We start from the raw sequence: 21454 nt of genomic DNA, 5'->3' as shown, positions 1-21454 counted from the left end.
GCTTGATGCTGAAATTCATCTTGATGCGATGGGTCTAGCAGACACCATCAAGGATAAAAATCAGGCATCAAACCAAGACCGTGCCAAATCAATGATATTCCTACGCCATCACCTTGATGAGGACCTGAAAATGGAATATCTCACTATTAAAGATCCAGTCATACTGTGGAATAATTTGAAAGATAGTTATGACCACCTGAAGATGGTCGTTCTTCCACAGGCACGTTATGATTGGACTCATCTAAGGCTACAAGATTTTAAATCTATCAGTGAGTATAATTCTGCTATGTTCAGAATTATTTCCCAATTGAAATTATGTGGTGATAATATTACTGATCATGATATGTTGGAGAAAACTTTCACCACTTTTCATGCCTCGAATATGCTCCTGCAGCAGCAATATCGAGAGATGGGATTTAAAAAGTATTCTGAACTTATCTCACATCTTCTTATAGCAGAGCAACATAATGGGCTATTAATGAAAAATCATGAAAGTCGACCTATTGGTTCTTGTCCATTCCCTGAAGTGAATGAGACGAACTTCCACCAAGCTAAACGTGGAAGAGGCCGTGGCCCCAGTTGTGGTCATGGCCGTGGTCGGAGAAGAAACCCCAATCATGGTAATAATAATGCACCAAAGAAGCTTCTTCACCACCAGCAGTGGAAAAGGAAGGAACAAAAGCATGATGCGGTGCAAGTGCCAAATGTAGAAAATGCATGCTATAGATGTGGAGGAAAAGGGCACTGGTCACGTACCTGTCGTACGCCAAAGCACCTGGTTGAGCTTTATCAAGCCTCCCTGAAGAAGACAGAGAAAAATGCTGAAGCAAATTTTATTTCTGAAGATAATTTAGACTTCATGCATTTGGATGTAGCTGATTACTTTGCACTCCCAGAAGGAGAAACAAGTCATGTAATCGGTAGTGAATCTGTAGAAATGTAAATATTTTAATTTTTGTTGTTTGTAATAGATAGTATGGTTATGTAATTGTTGTACATAAATAAAAGTTATGCTTTGATAATGATGTTTACTATAATATATTTTATTTATGTTATTTTGAAGAATATGGATAACCCTCAAATTATGTTTGGATCAAAGACAAATCATGAAGATATTTGTGTTATTGATAGTGGAACAACTCATGCCATATTCAACGATCAGAAATACTTTTCTTATTTGCATAAGGAAAAAGCAAATGTTTCAACAATTTCTGGTAATATAAGTTTGATTGAAGGCTCCGGAAGAGCCATAATATTTCTGTCTAAGGGAACAAAACTTATTATAGACAATGCATTGTTCTCCTCCAAGTCCCGAAGAAACTTGTTGAGTTTTATAGATATCCGCCGAAATGGGTATCATGTAGAGACAATAGATGAAATGAACAGGGAATATCTTTGTATTACAAAGAATATTTCTGGCCAGAAATGCATTGTAGAAAAGTTACCAACTTTATCTTCTGGCTTATACTATTCAAAAATTAGTACAATTGAAGCACACTCTATCGTAAACCAGAAGTTTACGGATTCAAATACTTTTGTGCTTTGGCATGGCCGTTTGGGCCATCCCGGATCAATAATGATGAGACGAATTACTGAAAATTCGAGTGGGCATCCATTAAAGAACTTGAAGATTCTTACAAATGACGAATTTTCTTGTGATGCTTGTTATCAAGGAAAAATGATCACTAGACCATCACCAATGAAGGTTGGTATTGAATCCCCTGCCTTTTTAGAGCGTATACATGGGGATATATGTGGACCTATTCACCCACCAAGTGGGTTGTTTAGATATTTTATGGTCCTAATAGATGCATCTTCAAGATGGTCTCATGTGTGCCTACTATCATCTCGCAACCTGGCGTTTGCAAAGCTATTAGCCCAAATAATTCGATTAAGGGCACAATTCCCAGATTATCCTATAAAGGCTATTCGCCTTGATAATGCTGGAGAATTCTCATCTCAAGCTTTTGATGATTATTGTCTATCCGTTGGGATAAAAGTTGAACATCCTGTAGCTTATGTTCATACTCAAAATGGCCTTGCAGAGTCATTTATTAAACGCCTGCAATTGATAGCAAGACCACTACTTATGAAAACAAAATTGCCCACTACTGCTTGGGGCCATGCTATCTTTCATGCAGCATCACTTATCCGTCTCAGACCGATATATTATAATAAATATTCTCCGTCACAATTAGTTTTTGGTCATGAACCAAATATTGCCCATCTACGAATTTTCGGATGTGTTGTATATGTGTCAATAGCACCACCACAACGTAGTAAGATGGGACCACAAAGAATGATAGGAATATATGTGGGGTTTAAATCACCCTCTATTATTTGCTATCTTGAACCATTGACAAGAGATTTATTTACTGCTTGATTTGTAGATTGTCGGTTTGATGAAACAAATTTTCCACAATTAGTTTAAATCACCCTCTATTATTTGCTATCTTGAACCATTGGCAAGAGATTTATTTACTGCTTGATTTGTAGATTGTCGGTTTGATGAAACAAATTTTCCACAATTAGGGGGAGAGAAAAAGGAAATAAAAAAAGAAATTGTGTGGAAAATTTCATTATTATCTCACTTTGATCCCCGTACCCCTATATGTAATCAGGAGGTCCAGAAGATCATCCATTTACAGAATATAGCAAATCAAATGCCAGACACATTTACTGATTTGAAAAGGATAACTAAGTCACATATCCCAGCAGAGAATTTTCCTATCCGAATTGATGTCCCAATAGGACCATTTACTAGCATGAGAGATAGTGAACCTAAAGCACGCCTGAAGCGTGGTAGGACTTTGGGTTCTAAGGATCGAAATCCTCGAAAAGGAAAATCGACAAATGATCAAAACGATACTATGAAGGGATCTCCTGAAGAGACCCAAAATCTGATTAGTACTGAGATTCCTGAAGAAATCAATGAGCCCGAAGCTCATGTGAGTAAGGAACTTTTAATAAGTTCGATCGGTGATGGGATTAATTTAAATCGATCTGAAATAGAGGTGGATAATATTTTTGCATATAATGTTGCACTTAATATTATGCAAGATAGTGAGGATCTTGAACCTCGATCTGTCGAAGAATGTCGACAAAGATCTGATTGGCCAAAATGGCAAGAGGCAATTCAATCGGAATTGAAGTCACTTGCTAAAAGAGAGGTCTTTGGACCAGTAGTCCAAACACCTGCTGGTATAAAACCAGTTGGTCATAAATGGGTTTTTGTGCGAAAAAGGAATGATAAAAATGAAGTTGAAAGATACAAAGCTCGCCTTGTTGCACAAGGATTCTCACAACGACCTGGAGTCGATTTTGATGAAACATATTCACCTGTTATGGATGCCATAACATTTCGATATCTCATCAGTTTAGCACTACATGAAAAGCTTGAAATACATCTAATGGATGTAGTTACAGCTTATCTGTACGGTTCACTTGATAATGAAATTTATATGAAAATCCCTGAAGGATTTAAAATGCCTGAAGCAAAATCTCAGGAAATGTATTCAATCAGATTACAAAGATCTTTGTACGGTTTAAAGCAATCTGGGCGCATGTGGTATAATCGCCTTAGTGAATATTTGCTGAAAGAAGGTTACATAAATGATGTTATTTGTCCATGTATTTTTATAAAGAAAATGGCATCAGAATTTGTTATACTTGCTGTTTATGTTGATGACATAAATCTTGTTGGAACTCCAGAAGAGCTCCAAAAGGCAATTGAATATCTTAAGAAAGAATTTGAGATGAAAGATCTTGGAAAGACAAAACTTTGTCTTGGTCTGCAAATTGAACATTTAGCAGACGGGATCTTTATCCATCAATCTGCCTATACAGAAAGGGTCTTAAAACGCTTTTACATGGACAAAGCGCACCCATTGAGTACACCAATGGTTGTTCGATCACTTGAAGTGAATAAGGATTTGTTCCGACCTCCAGAAGAGGACGAGGAACTCCTTGGTCCCGAAGTACCCTATCTCAGTGCAATTGGTGCACTAATGTATCTTGCTAATGCTACAAGGCCTGACATAGCATTTTCTGTTAATTTACTAGCAAGATATAGTTCTTCTCCTACACGGAGACATTGGAACGGGATTAAGCATATATTGCGATATTTAAAGGGAACTCTTGATATGGGTTTGTTTTATGCTAACAAAGATAGTGCAGACCTTGTTGGTTATGCAGATGCAGGTTATTTATCTGATCCCCATAAAGCTCGATCTCAAACCGGCTACGTATTTACATATGGAGGTACTATCATATCATGGCGCTCCACAAAGCAATCTATTGTTGCTACTTCTTCAAATCACGCTGAGATAATAGCTATTCATGAAGCAAGTAGGGAATGCGTATGGTTGAGATCAATAATTCATTTTATTCGAGAAAAATGTGGTTTGGAATGTGAGAAAAGACCCACAATTTTATACGAAGACAATGCTGCATGCATAGCCCAATTGAAGGGAGGATTTATAAAAGGAGATAGAACGAAGCACATTTCACCAAAATTATTCTACACACACGATCTTCAGAAAAGTGGTGACATTGATGTGCAACAAATCCGTTCAAGTGATAATCCAGCAGATTTATTCACTAAATCTTTGCCAACTTCAACTTTTGAGAAGATGGTATACAAGATTGGAATGCGGAGACTCAAATATTTGAAACAAGGTTTTCATCAGGGGGAGTAAAATACGCGATGCACTCTTTTTCCCTTACTAAGGTTTTTTCCCATGGGGTTTTCCTTATAAGGTTTTTAATGAAGCACCTAGCAATGCGTCTTACTAAATATGTGTACTCTTTTTCATTCACTGGGATTTTTTCCCACGTGGTTTTTCCTAGTAAGGTTTTAGTGAGGCACATTATCTTTTAATGAATATCCAAGGGGGAGTGTTATAAATATATTATATTATGGATGTTCATTTAGTACTCCATTGTAAATAAGCTTCCTGAAGAAGCTTATCCATATGAGACTCCAACGTAAATATGTTTATCTATTTAATACTCTATTGGAAATAAGCTTCCTGAAGAAGCTTATCATTTAAGTACCCAGTTATGGATAAACATTACCCCCGATAGAAGATTATCCATACCGGGTATAATAAGCTTATCCTTTCAGTACTCAGTTATGGATAAACATTACCCTCGGTAAAAGATTATCCATATCGGGTATAATAAGCTTATCCTTTCAGTACTCCGTTATGGATAAACATTGCTCTCAGTAAAAGATTATCCATATCTGGTATAGTAGCAGCTTACACAATAGCTTCCTTTCTTCTATAAATAGAAGAAATTTCAGTTCATTATGTACATCAGTTTGAACTCGAATAATATAACAGTTTCTCTCTATACTTGTCTTTACTTTACAGTCTTTATTTTATAACAACAACATATTTAAAATTGCGAAATTCCAAAATCATTTCTTTCTTTTTCCTTAACTTAGTGCGCAATCAAACTAGGCAGATGAGTTGATTGTGTCGACCCGTGGCTATGACATCGGCGCATAAGACTATGCTATACCAATATATCATTATCCTATAATCCTTCCAAGATAATCATTATTTATTCGTTATTTCCTCCATTTAATTTTATTTGACATTATTTTCTTGTTGGTATGTTTAAAAAGAACGAAATAGTTTGTATTATTTTAACGAGAAATTTTTATATTTATACAAATATTATGACATATTTAAAATCATAACAAGCTTCAAGCGTTTAATAGTTACACAAATATTATAACATATTTAATACTATAAATTTTAAAAGTATTCTTTTTTCCTTTTAAAATTTCTTAACAAATCCAATTATTACAACCAAAGTAAAACAATCAATCTTGCTAAGTGTCTCCGCACTACACAGTACAACCTTTACTACAGAGGCGGATTCAAGATTTAAACTTTATGGCTTTAATTTTTAAGTTTTTTAGTATTGAATCTAGTATATTCTTGAGATTATGGATTTATATATTTTTACACATAAATTTATGTTCCGCATCGAAAATTATGAATTCAATTGAATCCGTCACCTACGTGCTACATATGCCCCAGTCCATTAAAATAAAACTTATGATCAAAGAAAATCCGCCAAAATTATGTATTTTATGACTATCCCTGTGTAAGTGCTAAAGCTCTTCCAATATATGTGGCCCTTCACTAGTGCGTTCGATAATTAGAGTGAGTCATAGAGCGGAAGAGGATATGTATTTGCGGATCCTCGAGGGCCCGCTAGAAACCCGTGTTTTAGTCATAGTTTACACTCTAATTACTATATTTTATTTGTGTTTGAGTTTATATGATAGTGAATTGTACTTTATTATGTATTTTATGCCTTGCAAGAAGTGATTCCGAGTTAAAAAGATAATCGGGAGCTAAATTGAACAAGTTGGAGCTTTGAAGTCTGAGTAAAAGCCCATAAAAAATTTAACAGGGATCGCTCGGGGGTCGGGAGCCAAGTCTGGATGTCAAAAAGTAAAGAAAACGAAATACTCTATAAAAAGCCTACTGTTGTGTCGCATGGGGCGGTGCGACAATGTAATATACTGCCACCTGTCAGAAACTGCTCTATGAACATCCCCACTAGTGCACCGCATGGTGCGGCGCTAGGCGAGACGCGCGTATACAAAATTCTCAGATTATTTTTCCTGTTTCAGCTTGGAAAGGGTAGTTTCATATATCCGGACCCGTTCCTGCACGTTATAAATACACCAAAAATATGATTTTTGGAGGACTTTTGACTGGGGAAGCTTATGAAGAGCATTGGAGGCTACAAGACACATGATTTCATCATCTTTCCATCAATTCAATACGGGAGTTTGGATTGTAACGTTAGATTGAAGCTTTCTTATTCTTTAACTCTTTTTGTGATGGCTTTCTCCATATCTCTATGGAGTAGTTTATCTTAGAGTTTGAAATAATTTGGTGACTTGGTTATTACTTATGGATTTGACCACTGTTTAATTGCTTGAATTTATTGGAGGAACTTTAATATAGTTGTGATTTTATTCTTTATAGTGTTTAATCGGAAGAGGAACATCTTATTAAATATTATTACAGCGTATGCCTTAGTTTATTTTGGTGATTCTTTGAAGTAATCCAGAGAGCTTTTTGAGTTACCGTTTAAATTAAGATTGAGACATATTCTCGAGAAGTTTCTCTTAGATCATTCCTATCAATAGATTCTTAAGTTTCACCGCACTTCACATTAGTTTATTTGAAAGATTTAGATTTAATCGAGAGAGGAGTCTGAATCGGAAGTATAAGCTAATCAAATTCTTGAATTCGTGAGAATCAATAGAACCTCAAAAGTGAAATATAACAGTATCATATATAGAATAATAATCTTGCACCTATCGTGTCAAAACCCTTATTTCTCACATTGATAAGAAACCAGCTCTGCTAATCTCTATGTCTTTGCCGTCAATTGCCAATTGCTTTACTTTAGTAGTTAATCGTAGTTCGTAGTCATTCCAATCAAGTTTTGATCATCCTGAATAGCAGTTAAACCAGGAATTACTAGAGCATTGTTTAAATCCAATCCTTGTGGAGACAACAATCATACTATACTATCTTTGGCTAGCGAGCATCGATTTGTATTGTGTTTTGCGCTCGTCAGCCCGAGCTTCCTGTCTTAGCCAATCTCCTTCTGGATCAAGGTTAGACATGATCCAGAAAATATCGATCTTGATCTTGAATAGGAGCCCGTTTGGATTGGCTTAAAAAGGTGGTTTTTTCTGAGAAATAACTTTTAAGCCAAAAAGCAATAAGTTGGGGTTGCCCAACTTATTGCTTTTGGCTTATTTTAAACACTTTTAACTTTATCAAACACTGAAAAATCTAAAAAGAGCTTAAAAGCTGATTTGGCCAGCTTAAAAGCCAATCCAAACACCCTCTAGGTCTTGAACAGAGGGTTGTCTCACATAGTAAAGATGAGAATTGAGCTACTTAAGATTCCAAATAAAATAAGGAAGATTATCATTAGTTTAGTTATTCTAAATATAAAACACCATTATATTAGCGTCCAAAAACCATCTTGACTGATCGATCGATAAAAGGAGTTCGGACCTTGCAGACCTTGCATAATATAATTTTTTGACGAAGGCAGTTCGGTCCTTGTCCGCCGAATCCTTAGTTTATAGGATTTGGTGAGCAATATTTAGGATAATTCTTCTAATTTGATGGATCATGTTATGTTATGTTATGCAGTTCAATGATCTTGGTCCTCAAACACTCTAGTGATGGCTCTGCGACCTATCTTCAGAAGTTCAGATGATTGAGCTGATTCTAATCCCAGATCTTACCAATGGGAAATCTTATGGCAAATGTTGCACAACTCATTCGTTTTGCCAGAGTTTTCCAGGTTCAGTTTGTACGCAATATATCGATTGCACTATAGTAATTAGTAAGCAAAAGGATAATAAGATCTAACATCAGATGCTTGGTCCTGGAAATGACCAATTTGAATCTCTCACACGAAATAGTCTACGACTAATTCCATAAGGTATCTATTACGTTCCATCAACATATGTATCGAATATCTGTCCATCAAAGTTTGAATAGATGAGAATAAATCACCTAATATTGTTGCTTCCACTAATATTCTGCAAAAGTAACTATATAATGATGATAGCGCTTATTGGCGAAGAGTACTTCTTGGTTCACTTATCAAGCTCATATTTGACCTTAGTAAAGATTGTAGGTTTGAGTAGGGGTGATATAGGTCGGGTTGGTTCGGATTTTGCAATTATCAAACCAAACCAATTGTGTAGGGTTATTAAATTTAAAGACCAAACCAAACAAATATAACTCGGGTTTTTCAATCTCGATTTTTTCGGGTTCTCGGGTTATTCAAGTTTTTTTCCGGGTAAAATCTTTGTAGCACAAAATATATAATTTGTGCTCAAAATATTTCGTTAATCCTAGTAAGATACAACTATATAAGGTATTTTCCAAGAAAATAATACAAAATATGAGATGTGTCATGGAATTATTCTAAAATATTCAACAATAGAAATAATAAAATTATGTAATATAAATATTGCCAATTAAAAAGCCATAATAAAAATAAACATAATCTAAAAGTACTAAGTCATGCTAAAATAAGTAGATTAATAAGGGAGTATTAATTACATGACTAAACGCTAAAGAAAAAATAAAAATAGGTTATGCATTTTTATCTAAATTATTGCAAAACAAAAAATAGATATTCAATATATTGTGGTTCATAGTATTGAATTGAATGTCTTTTGTTAGCATTAATATTGATTTGATTTTGGTTTGAGATTTTGGGCTTTTGTTAGCATTATTTAAGTTACTAATATTAATGATTATAAAACTTATTGGAACATTCAAAAGTTCTAAATCTAACCTTGAAATAATATCTTAAAAAATAATATTATGAAAAAGTTTAAGAAATATTTATATATTACATCACAATAAATATATTTATATATTAAATATATCTAAAATTTCTATATATGTAATGTCGGTTTGGTTTGGTTTCGGTTTGACTTTCTTTAGTTAAAACCAAACCAAATCATTTATAGTGGGTTGTTTTTCCAACACCACCAAATCAAACCAAAGCATAGTCAAGTTTTTTTCTCGGTTTGACTCGAATTATCGGGTTAGTGCGATTTGTCGGTTTCCTTTGTACACCCCTAAGTTTGAGGTTGGACCTAGATATTCTTCTTTTAAACATCTTTGAATGAGCATTTTTGTAAAATTTGAGGCTAAGTGGAATCATACCTATAACTCCATTTGCAAATAATATTCAACCAAATCATTGTGCAAAGGCTCTCAATTACTTGTTGGAAAATGATATTAAATAATACTTATTATTTTTTTTTTTTATATAAATACGACCTCACTTACAAAAAGTTGTACGGCTTATCCCTGCGTACTTTATATCTTACAAGTGACACAAAGGTCAAAAGGAGAAGGAGCTGGAAATTAGAGTAAAAATGCAATAATAGTTAAAAACTTTTATAACATATGAGATTCAAATCGGTCAACGTGGAGTCAAGCATCTCTTAAACGGCGATTTAGAACTCTGCCGTCTACAATACCCACAACCTGGCAATTTTCTGCAATCAAAATTAATTTCACAACGGTCCCAACAACGTTGAGTATATGTAAGACTGTTTGGTAGCAGAATCTTTTCAATAACCTCTACTTCAAAAGGTAGGTTTCGCAAAGCCATTGCTCGAGTGTTTGAGGACCAAAACGAATGAACTGCATTATAACGAGTATACATTGTCGTCAGTATAAATAAATTTTTAGATTACTTTACCAAGGGAATAAAAGAAGATGAAGTTACTAACCTGTTAGTACCACAAAGAGAACATAAAAAACGAAATAGAGCTTGTGAGATAGGCACTTCTTAGCCATGTTAACAAGAGTTTGGAGTAGAAGAAGAGCTAATTAATTGTGGGAGTGGATTTTCTTGATTGATGAAAGGACATATATAACGCCTCTTAAAGTTGTAAAAATATAAAAATATATCTATCTAAAAACCTTTTCTATTTACTGCTAGTGTCCTTACAATATAGTATCTTTATTTGTTATTAAAAGTCAATCTTCTTAGGTGCTTCCATAGTAAAACCACCACTAAAATAAAATATAATAAATCAGAGGCGGAATCAAGATTTCAAGTTTATGGGTTCGAGATTTCAATCGTCTTAAGTTACTGTTAAGTTACTGCATTTTAAATTAATAATGTATATATATCTTTGAATTTTTAAGACAAATACAATATTCGAACCAAAGTTACTGGATTCGGCTGAACCCGCTCTCCGCACTCTAGCTCCGCACCTGTAATTGATCAAAGAAAAGCCTCCACTCAAATAAAATATAATCAATCATAGGTGGAAATCAAAATTTCAAGCTTATAGGCTCGAGATTTTTATCGGCTTAAGTTACTAGACTTTAAATTAATAATTTATATATATTTAATGTATTTTTCAAATAAATACAATATTTAAAGTAAAAATTGAGTTTAACTGAATCCGCACTCGACATTGTAGCTCTCCTCGTGTGATAGATCAAAGAAAAGCCGCCGTTAAAATATGTATTTTAATGTATTTTATGACTTTCTCTACAGAAGTGCCTAAAGCACTTTCAATTCTTTGACTATAGGCGGTCTTTCACTTGAGCAACTAGTGCATTTTATATAAATAAAATATTGTGTGCTACAATAATGAATAATCTTGTATCAAACAACTAATTCTTTATAATAAAAACTATTCATCCTTGGCTGCTTTATATATTTTAGCCGCCGGAGAGAGAATGCACATGGGACACTAGCAATGGATAATATAGGTTTTAAGATATATATTTTCATATATTTAAGAAATTTTTAAAAACCTATATATATATATATATATATATATATATATGTAATCTTTCATCAACCAAGAAAATACACTCACACAATTAGCTCTTCTTCTCGCAATCAGCTACTCCAAACTCTGTTAAAATGGCTCACAAGTTCGCTTTCTTTTATTGTGTTCTCCTTGTGGCACTAACTGGTGAGTAACTTCATCATCCCTTAGTCACTTATATATATATATATATATCTTTAGATAAATAGCTTGCTGAATTTATTGTTTACTTTTTGTTAATTATTATACATAAATTATATTTTGACTATATATAATTATAGTATTATACACATATTATATAAATTATATTTATATTAAATTTTCGTTGGTTATTTTTAGTAATCTGTTAGAGAGGTGGACCCGATTTTAAACTCTATAATTTTTAAGGTTTTTAGCATTAAATTCATTAAATCTTTTATGTTATGGACTTTTATCTATTATATTTTATAATTTTAGTGACTTTTTACACAAATATATACTCTGAATCGCAAGTACTGAGTTGATCAGATGAACTCGCTATCCTAACACTAGATCCGCCCCTTGTAGGTTATATAGCTATTTAGGTTAATTCTTTGTATAATTATGTATCTCTACTTATATTAATTTGATTGATTATATATTATGCAGTTCATTCAAACACTGGGGCGATGGCGGTGCGAGACTTACCTTTAGAAGAAAAGGTGATTGAGCAAATTCTAGTACCAGATCTTACTAATAAAAAAGGATGTTACAACCTCTGCAAATCTGATGCAAATTGCAATAACAGAGGTTCAGAGTGTAGGCAATGTCGAACGGCACATAATCATTATGATATTACAATGAGATGCTATCCCAGGATTTGAATCTCATATGATAAAAATGATTTTACACAAATAATCGGTCGAATTCATAAATACAATTTTTGTGGTCTTTTTATTTTTACTTGCTCCGTTTTAAGCTTTGTGTCATGTGTAAGGTAAAGAATACAAGTGACTATCTATTGTTCTGGAATCTGAATAAATATGTGCTGGATATGATAAACTCCAAAAGATGCAAATAGTCTAAGGTGTTACTATTACGAAAAATATGTGTTTTCGTATGAGTATGTTGTATTTTTATTTTATTTATTATTTCTTGTTGAATGAATTCCGTTCTTTTACTCCAAATATATACCTTGTTTCAAATTAAAGGAGTCCCAAACCTGCCTTTAATAATAACCAACTACAACAATTTCTTTATAAGATATTTAGTGTGACACTCCGTTAATTTTCGTGATTCATTTTAGAACTATGATAGTCCATTGTTAGATTTAGTCATGTGAAATTATTGGAGTGTCACGACCAAACTAAATCCGTCGTGATAGCGCCTATCGTGGAACTAGGCCAGTCTCAACTCAACGAAAAATCAACCACAACACTAAACTTTAGAACATTTGCGGAAGAGTACGTTTATCATTTAAGAAAATAAACTGTTCATAACATAAGCAAAATTCATAACACGATTCAACCAGAACAAAACCAGGGTGTCACGGAGTACATGAGCGTCTAGAGAAAAAAAACATAGTCTACTACAATGTTTACTTAATACAATTGAAACACAACTAGAATAGAGAACGAGGGTCAGGATTCTGCGAACTCCATGCAGATACCTCAACAATCTCCCAAGCCTGGCACCTCTATCAATGACTGCCACTGGGACCGAAAGCACTTGGATATGCACACAAGGTACAGGAGGTAACGTGAATACACCAACTCAGTAAGTAACAAGTCCAACCTATAGACTGATAGGTAGTGACGAACGTAACCTCAACAAAAAATAGAAATAGGTTGTGCGGTAAAGTAGGCATGCTATTCTTTCAGGAATACAACTCAACAGTCAAATAAATACAGATCTGAACAATGTAAAATATAAAGCTCAGCTAACTCTACTTGCCAATGCACAGAATGTATGAAATGCAACATGTGCTCCCACTCTCAAGTGCTCAACCATTCGGTACTGCATATGACCATCCGGCCCAGGGAAATCCATCTCGAAACATATACAATGCTGACTGCAAGTCATCCAGTACCGAGGAAACAAGGGTAATCCAACCCTGAGAAGAAATCCATCTCCAGGTATATATAGATATACACACTCAACCACTCGGTACCGCATATGGCCATTCGGCCCAGGGAAATCCATCCCGGAACATACTCATCACTGACTATAAGTCACCCGGTACCAAGAAAAAAGGGAAATTCATCCCTGTGAAGAAATCCATCTCCATATAACCATATTTCGGACAAATCCATGTCCAGGGAAATCTAACCCTCAATAATATCATTCGCACCCATTGTGGATGTGCAGACTCCGGAGGGGATCCTATGTCTCAAGCACTATAACGAGCCAATGAAGGCATAATCAATAATCTGCTGCGGCGTGCAGCCGGACCCGTAATTGTCACTCATAATCAGGCACTCAGCCTCACTCAATCATCACTCTCCAATATCACACATGTGGGCTCACAATGCCATGAAACTAGCCCGAGACAATGATATGAGGTGCCCAATAATAACAAGCGAGACTAAGACATGATATGATATGTATGGATAAGACTGAGTACAGAATATCTAAGAATCTAATGGAATGGCAGCAAAAAACAACCACTTGAGTCTCAACAGTATCGGCGTTAAGCCCTAACAGGATAGCTAGCATGATTTGTAGCACATTTACTTAGTCACATGATAGAAACAATGGTATCAGCAAAAAAGAGTCACTAAGCGGTGCCATGGAATGAACCAGACATAATTTTTACGGTGCACGCCCACACGCCCGTTACTTGGCATGTGCGTCACCTCAATACAATCATATAGCACATAGTTCGGGGTTTCGAACCCTCAAAACCAAGTTTGGAAGCGTTACTTACCTGAACCAAGCCAAAATCCTACTCCACGATGCCTTCGCCCCTCAAATCGACCTTCGAGCACTCCGAATCTAGCCATGAACAATTCGATACAATCAACACGAGCTAAAAGAATCAATCCCATAAGAAAATGCTAAGTTTAAGACCTAAAGTAAAAAGGTCAACCCAAAAGGCGCGCCCCGGGCCCACGTCTCAAAATTCGACCAAAGTCACAAAATTTGACAATCCACTTGATTATGAGACTAACCATACTAGTTTCACTCAATTTCGACTTCGAATCGGCTTTCAAATCCCAAAAGTTCATTTTATGAAGTTCCACAAATTTTCCCCAAATTCTATCCCAAATTACTAATCAAAAGAATAAATCAATGATATATTTATGATTATTAGCCAAAACAGTGTTAGAATCACTTACCCCAATGATTTCCTTGAAAAACTCCCAAAACTTTTCCTCAAACCGAGCTCCCAAAGTCCAAAATGTGAAATAAAAACCCTAGAACCTCATTTATATAGCTCTCTGAACTTCCATCCCGCGGTCCGCATTTTCCTCACCACGGCCGCGTAACCCTTACCGCGGTCCGCGTAATTCCCTCGCGGTCACGGACATTAAGCCTCGCCTGCCGCGGTCCACGTAAAATCTATCGCGGCCGCCAACCTGACTTCCTCTCTTCACCGCGGTCCGCGAACACCTACCGCGGACGCGTTCTTCCACCGCGGTCCGTGAACTTCCTACCGCGACCGCACTTCCAATGATCCAAGACTTGAAACATTCAGAACACTAGATATCAGATATTTTCCAACTCCCAAAGCCAAATAGTGATTCGATAACCACCTAAAACTCACGCGAGGCCCTCGGGACCTCAATCGATTATACTAACACATCCCATAACATCACTCAAACTTAGTCGAACCCCCGAACTACTCAAAACAACGACAACACACCAACTCACACTCGAATTCAAGCCTAAGGACTTCTAAGTCTCCAAATTCCACAAACGATGTTGAAACCTACCAAATCACCTCCGAATGACCTAAAATATTGCCCATAAGTCAAAAATAACACTACGAAGCTACTCCAACTCTCGAAATTCCATTCCGAGATCGTTTACACATAAGTCAATATCCGATTGACTTTTCCCAACTTAAGCTTCTAAATAGGAGGCTAAGTGCCTTATTCCACTCCAGAATCACTCCGGGCCCAAATCAACCAACATGATATGATAAAACACAGCTGAAGAACACAGAAGAAAACAAAAACGGGGAAAACAGAGCTGTAACTCATGAAACGACCAACCGGGTCATTACATCCTCCCCCTCTTAAACAAACGTTCGACCTCGAACGAGTCTAGAAACATACCTGAAGCCTCAAATAGGTGTGGATATCTGCTCCGTATCTCTCGCTCGGTCTACCAATAGCCTCATCCACGGGCCGACCTCTCCACTGCATTTTTACTGAAGCTATATCCTTTGATCTCTACTTGCAAACCTGCCGCTCCAAAATAGCCACTAGATCTATATCATAAGTCAAATCACCGTCTAATTGAACTGTGCTGAAATCCAAAATATGAGATGGATCGCCGATATACTTTCAGAGCATAAAAACATGAAATACCGGATGCACCCCCGACAAGATAGGCGGCAACGAAAGCTCATAAGCCACCTCCCTCATCCTACGAATTACCTCAAAAGGCCCGATGAACCGAGGGTTCAATTTGCCCTTCTTCCCAAATCTCATAACACCCTTTATGAGTGAAACCTTCAATAGAACCCTCTCCCTAACCATATAAGATACATCACGAACCCTTCTGTCAGCATAACTCTTTTGTCTTGACTACACTGTACGAAGCCACTCCTGAATCACTTTCATCTTTTCCAAAGCGTCCTGCACTAAGTCTATACCCAAAAGCCTAGCCTCGCCCGACTCAAACCATCCCACTGGAGATCTACACCTCCTCCCATACAAAGCCTCATATGGAGCCATCTGAATACTCGACTGATAATTATATTGTAAGCAAACTCCGTGAGCGGTAAAAACGGGTCCCATGAACCTCCAAAATCAATGACACAAGCATGTAACATGTCCTCCAAAATCTGAATAGTACGCTTGGACTGCTCGTCTCTCTGAGGGTGAAAAGTTGTGCTCAACTCCACCTGAGTACCCAACGCTCGCTGCACGGCCCTCCAAAACTGCGAAGAAAGTTGAGTACCTCTATCTAAAATGATGTACACTGGAACACCATGCATGCGAACAATCTCTCAGATATAAATCTTAGCCAACCGCTCTAAAGAATAAGTAGTACATACAAGAATGAAGTGCGCGAACTTGGTCAGCCAATCCACAATCACCCAAATAACATCGAACTTCTTCAAAGTCCGTGGGATTCCAACTATAAAATCCATGGTGATTCGCTCTCACTTCCACTATGGAATCTCTATCTGCTGAAGCCCCGTCCTCTGATGTTCATATTTCACCTGCTGATAATTGAGACACTGTGCTACAAACCCAACTATATCCTTCTTCATCCTCCTCCACTAGTAGTGCTGCTTCAAATCCTGATACATCTTTGTGGCACCCGGATGAATAAAATACCAGGAGTTGTGAGCCTCCTCTAGAACCAATTCCCGAAGTCCATCTACATTGGACACACATATCTGGCCTTGCATCCTCAATACCTATCATCCCCAATAGTCACACCTTTGGTATCATCATGCAGAACCTTGTCCTTGAGGACTAACAAATAAGGATCATCATACTTGCGCTCTCTAATGCGATCAAACAATGAAGACCGAGAAAACACACAAGCTAGGATCCGACTGGGATCTGAAATATCCAACCTCACCAACTGATTGGCCAAGGCCTGAACATCAACTGCAAGAGGTCTCTTACCAACAAGAATGAATGCAAGACTGCCCATACTCACTGCCTTCCTACTCATGGCATCGGCCACCACATTGGCATTCCCCGGATGGTACAAAATAGTAATATCATAGTCCTTTAGCAGCTCCAACCATCTCCGCGGCCTCAAATTGGGATCCTTCTGTTTGAACAAGTGCTGGAGGCTACGATGATCAGTAAACACCTCACAAGATACACCATGAGATAATTCCTCCAAATCTTCAACGCATGAACAATGGCAGCCAACTCCAAATCATGGACAGGGTAGTTCTTCTCATGGGGCTTCAGCTGATGAGAAGCATAATCAATCACTCTACCCCTCTTACATCAACATATACCCAATGCCAACTCTAGAAGCATCACAATATACTGCATAAACCTGAAGCTGACGGCATAACTAACACTGGAGTTGTGATCAAGGCGGTTTTGAGCTTTTGAAAGCTCGTCTCACACTCATCCGACGACCTAAAAGGAGAACCCTTTTGGGTCAATTTGGTCAAGGGTGATACAACAGATGAAAATCCCTAAACACACTGACGGTAATAACCCGCCAAACCAAGAAAGCTACGAATCTCTATGGTTGAGGACGGTCTGGGCCAACTCTGGACTGCCTCTATCTTCTTCGAATCGACCTAAATACCCTCACTGGACACCACGTGCCCCAAGAACGCCACTGAACTGAGCCAAAACTCATACTTGGAGAACTTTGCATAAAGTTTCTCCTCTCTCAACTGTTTTAATACAACTCTCAAATGCTCAGCTTGCTCCTCCTGACTACGCAAGTATACCAGAATATCATCAATGAATACAATAACAAATGAGTCGAGATAAGGCTGAAACATGCTATTTATCAAATGCATGAACGCTGCTGGGGCATTGGTCAGCCCAAAAGACATAACAAGGAACTCATAATGATCGTATCGAGTCCTAAAAGATGTCTTAAGAATATCCGAGTCCCTGATCTTCAACTGGTAATATCCTGACCTGAGATCAATCTTGGAGAACACCCTCGCTCCCTGAAGCTGGTCAAATAAATCATCAATACGAGGTAAAGGATAATTGTTCTTGATTGTGACTTTGTTTAACTGCCCATAGTCAATGCACATTCTTATAGTGTCATCCTTCTTCTTCACAAATAGAACAAGCGCACCCCAAGGCGACACACTAGGCCGAATAAACCCCTTATCAAGGAGTTCCTGAAGCTACTCCTTCAATTCCTTTAACTCTTCGGTGCCATACGATACGGTAGAAAAGAAATGGGCTGCGTGCCTGACGCCAAATCAATACGAAAATTAATATTCCTGTCCGACGGCAGGCTCGACAGGTCTTTAGGAAATACATCTGGGGAATCTCTCACCACCGGAACCGAATCAATACTGGAAGTCTCTGTACTGACATCCCTCACAAAGGCCAAATAAGAAAGACATCCCCTCTCAACCATTCGCTGGGCCTTCAAGTATGAAATCACTTTACTAGAAACATAATCTGACGAACCTCGCCACTCAACCCGTGGCACTCCCAGCGTAGCCAACGTCACTGTCTTAGTGTGACAGTACAGAATAGCATAGCACGGAGACAACCAATCCACACCCAATATCACATCAAAATCCACCATACTAAGCAACAAAAGGTCTACTTAGGTCTCCTAACCCCCAATAGTCACCACACAAGACCGATATTCGCGGTTCACCATAATAGTATTGCCCATAGAAGTGGATACACGAACAGATGAAGTAAGAGACTCGTAGGGCGTATCCAGATAATAAGAAAATACGATGAAACATATGAAAAATGGAACCAGGATCAAATAATATAGAGGCATCCCTATGGAAAACTGAGAGAATACCTGTGATCACAGCATCTGAAGCAATAGCATTGGGTTTGGTAGGGAGTGCATAGAAATGGGCCTGACAACCAGCTGATCAGCCTCCCTCTCTAGGGCAGCCCCTAACTGACTGACCTCCATCCCGAGCTGACTAGGCGGGTGGGGAAGTAACTAGTCCTGAAGCCGAATGTTGACTCCTCTGATGGGATGAACCTCCCATAAGGTCGGGACAAAACCTCTTGATATGACCCAAGTCTCCACACTCAAAGCAACCTCTACCAGCCACTGGCTATGGTGACTGAAGGGAGCCCCGAGCACCAGGATATCCACTAGAAGAACTATGCATAGATGAGCCCTGAACTGATGGTGCATGAGTCGAACTATAAGCTGGACAGGCACTAAGAGATAAGTGGCCCTGATGTGAACTGTGAGTACCCTGGCCAGATGATCCACTATAGTGACCTGAATGAGCTAACTGAGCATGTCTGAATGGACGACCTCTGCCATGTTGGAACTGACCTCCAGAAGGAACACCACCAAAACTACCATATCCATGAGGCCTCTTGGCCTCTCTCTCAACTCGCTCCTGGCGATGAATTGACTCTATCTCTCTGGCAATGTCAACTACCTCCTCAAAAGAAGCACCAGATACCCTCTCCCTAGTAAGAAAAATCTGTAGCTGATAAGTGAAGCCATCAACGAACCTCCTGGTCATCTCCATATCCGTGGGAACCAGCTAGATAGCATAATGGGCCAACTCAGAGAACCTCATTTCATACTGCATCACAGTCATATCCTCCTGATGCAACTGCTTGAACTGCCTGCGACTCCTCTCTACGGGACTATGGTACATAATTCTCTAGAAAGAGAATGGAGAACTGATGCCAGGTAAGGAGCACTGCACAAATAAGCCTACGCCTCTCATAAGCCTTCCACCAAGTAAAGGCAGCTCCAGAGAACTGAAAGGTAGTGAACGAGACCCCACTAGTCTCCAGAATACCCGATGTATGAAAAATCCTCTAACACTTGTCCAAGAAACCCTGCCCATCCTCGCCCTCTCTACCACTGAGAGTCGGAGGCTAACGCCTACCAAAACTATCCAATCTACACTGCTCATCATCAGGCATGACTGGAACCGCATAGTCCTGAGCAGGTGCAATCAACTGGGCTGGTGGTGCCCCCGGTGTCTGAAGTCCTTGAACAACCTGCTCGAGTGTACGGGCGGTGGGAGTCTAAATGCCTCCCCCAGCCTGGGAAGTAGCTGCTGTAGTAGAAACAACGACCACCTGAGCAAGACTGGTGAACACAGTCAGAATCTAAGCCAAGGTCTCCTAAAGACCTAGAATAGCCATAGGCACAGTTGGTGCCTGAGCTGGTCCCGCAAGGGAATCTACACCCGGAACCTGATCCAGAACTAGAGCAGTTGGTGGATCTGTTGGTGCTGCCCTAGCTGCAGTGCAACCTGCACCCCTACCTCTGGCACTGCCTCTACCCCGACCTCGACCCCTCGCGACCCCAACTGGTGGTACTGGTGGCTATCCGTTTTGACCGATAGTACGTGTCCTCACCATCTGTGAGAGAATAGAATAATAGAAGTTCTATTCTAGAATCAACATATTTGTATGAAAAGAATTCAAGAATGTGAAGTTTTCCTAAAGGTTCTCAGCTTCTCGAAAATAAGTAAAGACGTCTTCGTACCGATCTGCAAGACTCTACTAAACCTGCTCAAGACTCATGAGACCTATGTAACCTAGGTTCTGATACCAACTTGTCACGGCCCAAACTCAACCAGTCGTGATAATGCCTATCGTGGAACTAGGCCAGCCTCAACTCAACGAAAAACCAACCACAACACTAAACTTTAGAACATTTGCAAAAGAGTGGTTATCATTTAAGAAAATAAACTGTTCATAACATAAGAAAAATTCCTAACACGATTCAACCAGCCCAAAACTAGGGTGTCACAGAGTATATTGATTCCAACTCGACGTTATACTAAGGTAGGAAGAGCGGGTCGTAATAGCTTTTACCCGATATAAGGGTCGGGATCAATTTCCTCAGGGAGCTAATAGTAGAGTTGAATTGTCTGTCTATCCTAGAGATGTGTTTGTACTCCTAATATCACTTCAAACATTTTTGGGTTTTAAAATTATAACTATTTTTGTAAAACTATTGATTAACACTAAATTAAGCTACGAGAATATTGCTAAGTTGTATCTAATGGGAAGATGACCACTAGGGTCGTGACACTACCTAGGTGGCTAATTGACGGGTAGATGTTACTAAGGTTCGATTGACATAATTGGGGCTTATACTATAACCGTTGCACAATTTTACCCACCCTCACACCTCTCGGTAGAGAGAGTGATTTTGCCCAATTGACTCTCTCAAGACCAAATGGGTAGGCAACTTAGATCAAGCAACTAGGGTTCAAGTAGGGTAATTACTCTCTCGAGGTTTAACCCATTAATT

General features: G+C 38.1%; 2 long non-coding RNA genes across 2 annotated transcripts; one reads left to right on the top strand and one right to left on the bottom strand.

The window, feature by feature from the left end:
- Nucleotides 1-9819: 9819 nt before the first annotated feature.
- LOC138880477 (uncharacterized) lies at nt 9820-10471 on the bottom strand. Its single transcript, XR_011403169.1, has 2 exons — nt 10322-10471; nt 9820-10232 (listed from the first exon to the last, which is right to left on the bottom strand). It is a non-coding gene; the product is annotated as an uncharacterized lncRNA (long non-coding RNA).
- An 867-nt stretch (nt 10472-11338) lies between these two features.
- Nucleotides 11339-12527, top strand: LOC104227954 (uncharacterized). The gene is made up of 2 exons (XR_711220.2): nt 11339-11527; nt 12008-12527. It is a non-coding gene; the product is annotated as an uncharacterized lncRNA (long non-coding RNA).
- The last annotated feature ends 8927 nt before the right edge of the window (nt 12528-21454 follow it).

Source organism: Nicotiana sylvestris, chromosome 10 (assembly GCF_000393655.2).
Source record: "Nicotiana sylvestris chromosome 10, ASM39365v2, whole genome shotgun sequence".
Classification (NCBI taxonomy): Eukaryota; Viridiplantae; Streptophyta; class Magnoliopsida; order Solanales; family Solanaceae; genus Nicotiana; species Nicotiana sylvestris.
The sequence above is the reverse complement of the archived record's forward strand: the minus strand, read 5'-3'. Positions and strand labels throughout refer to the sequence as shown.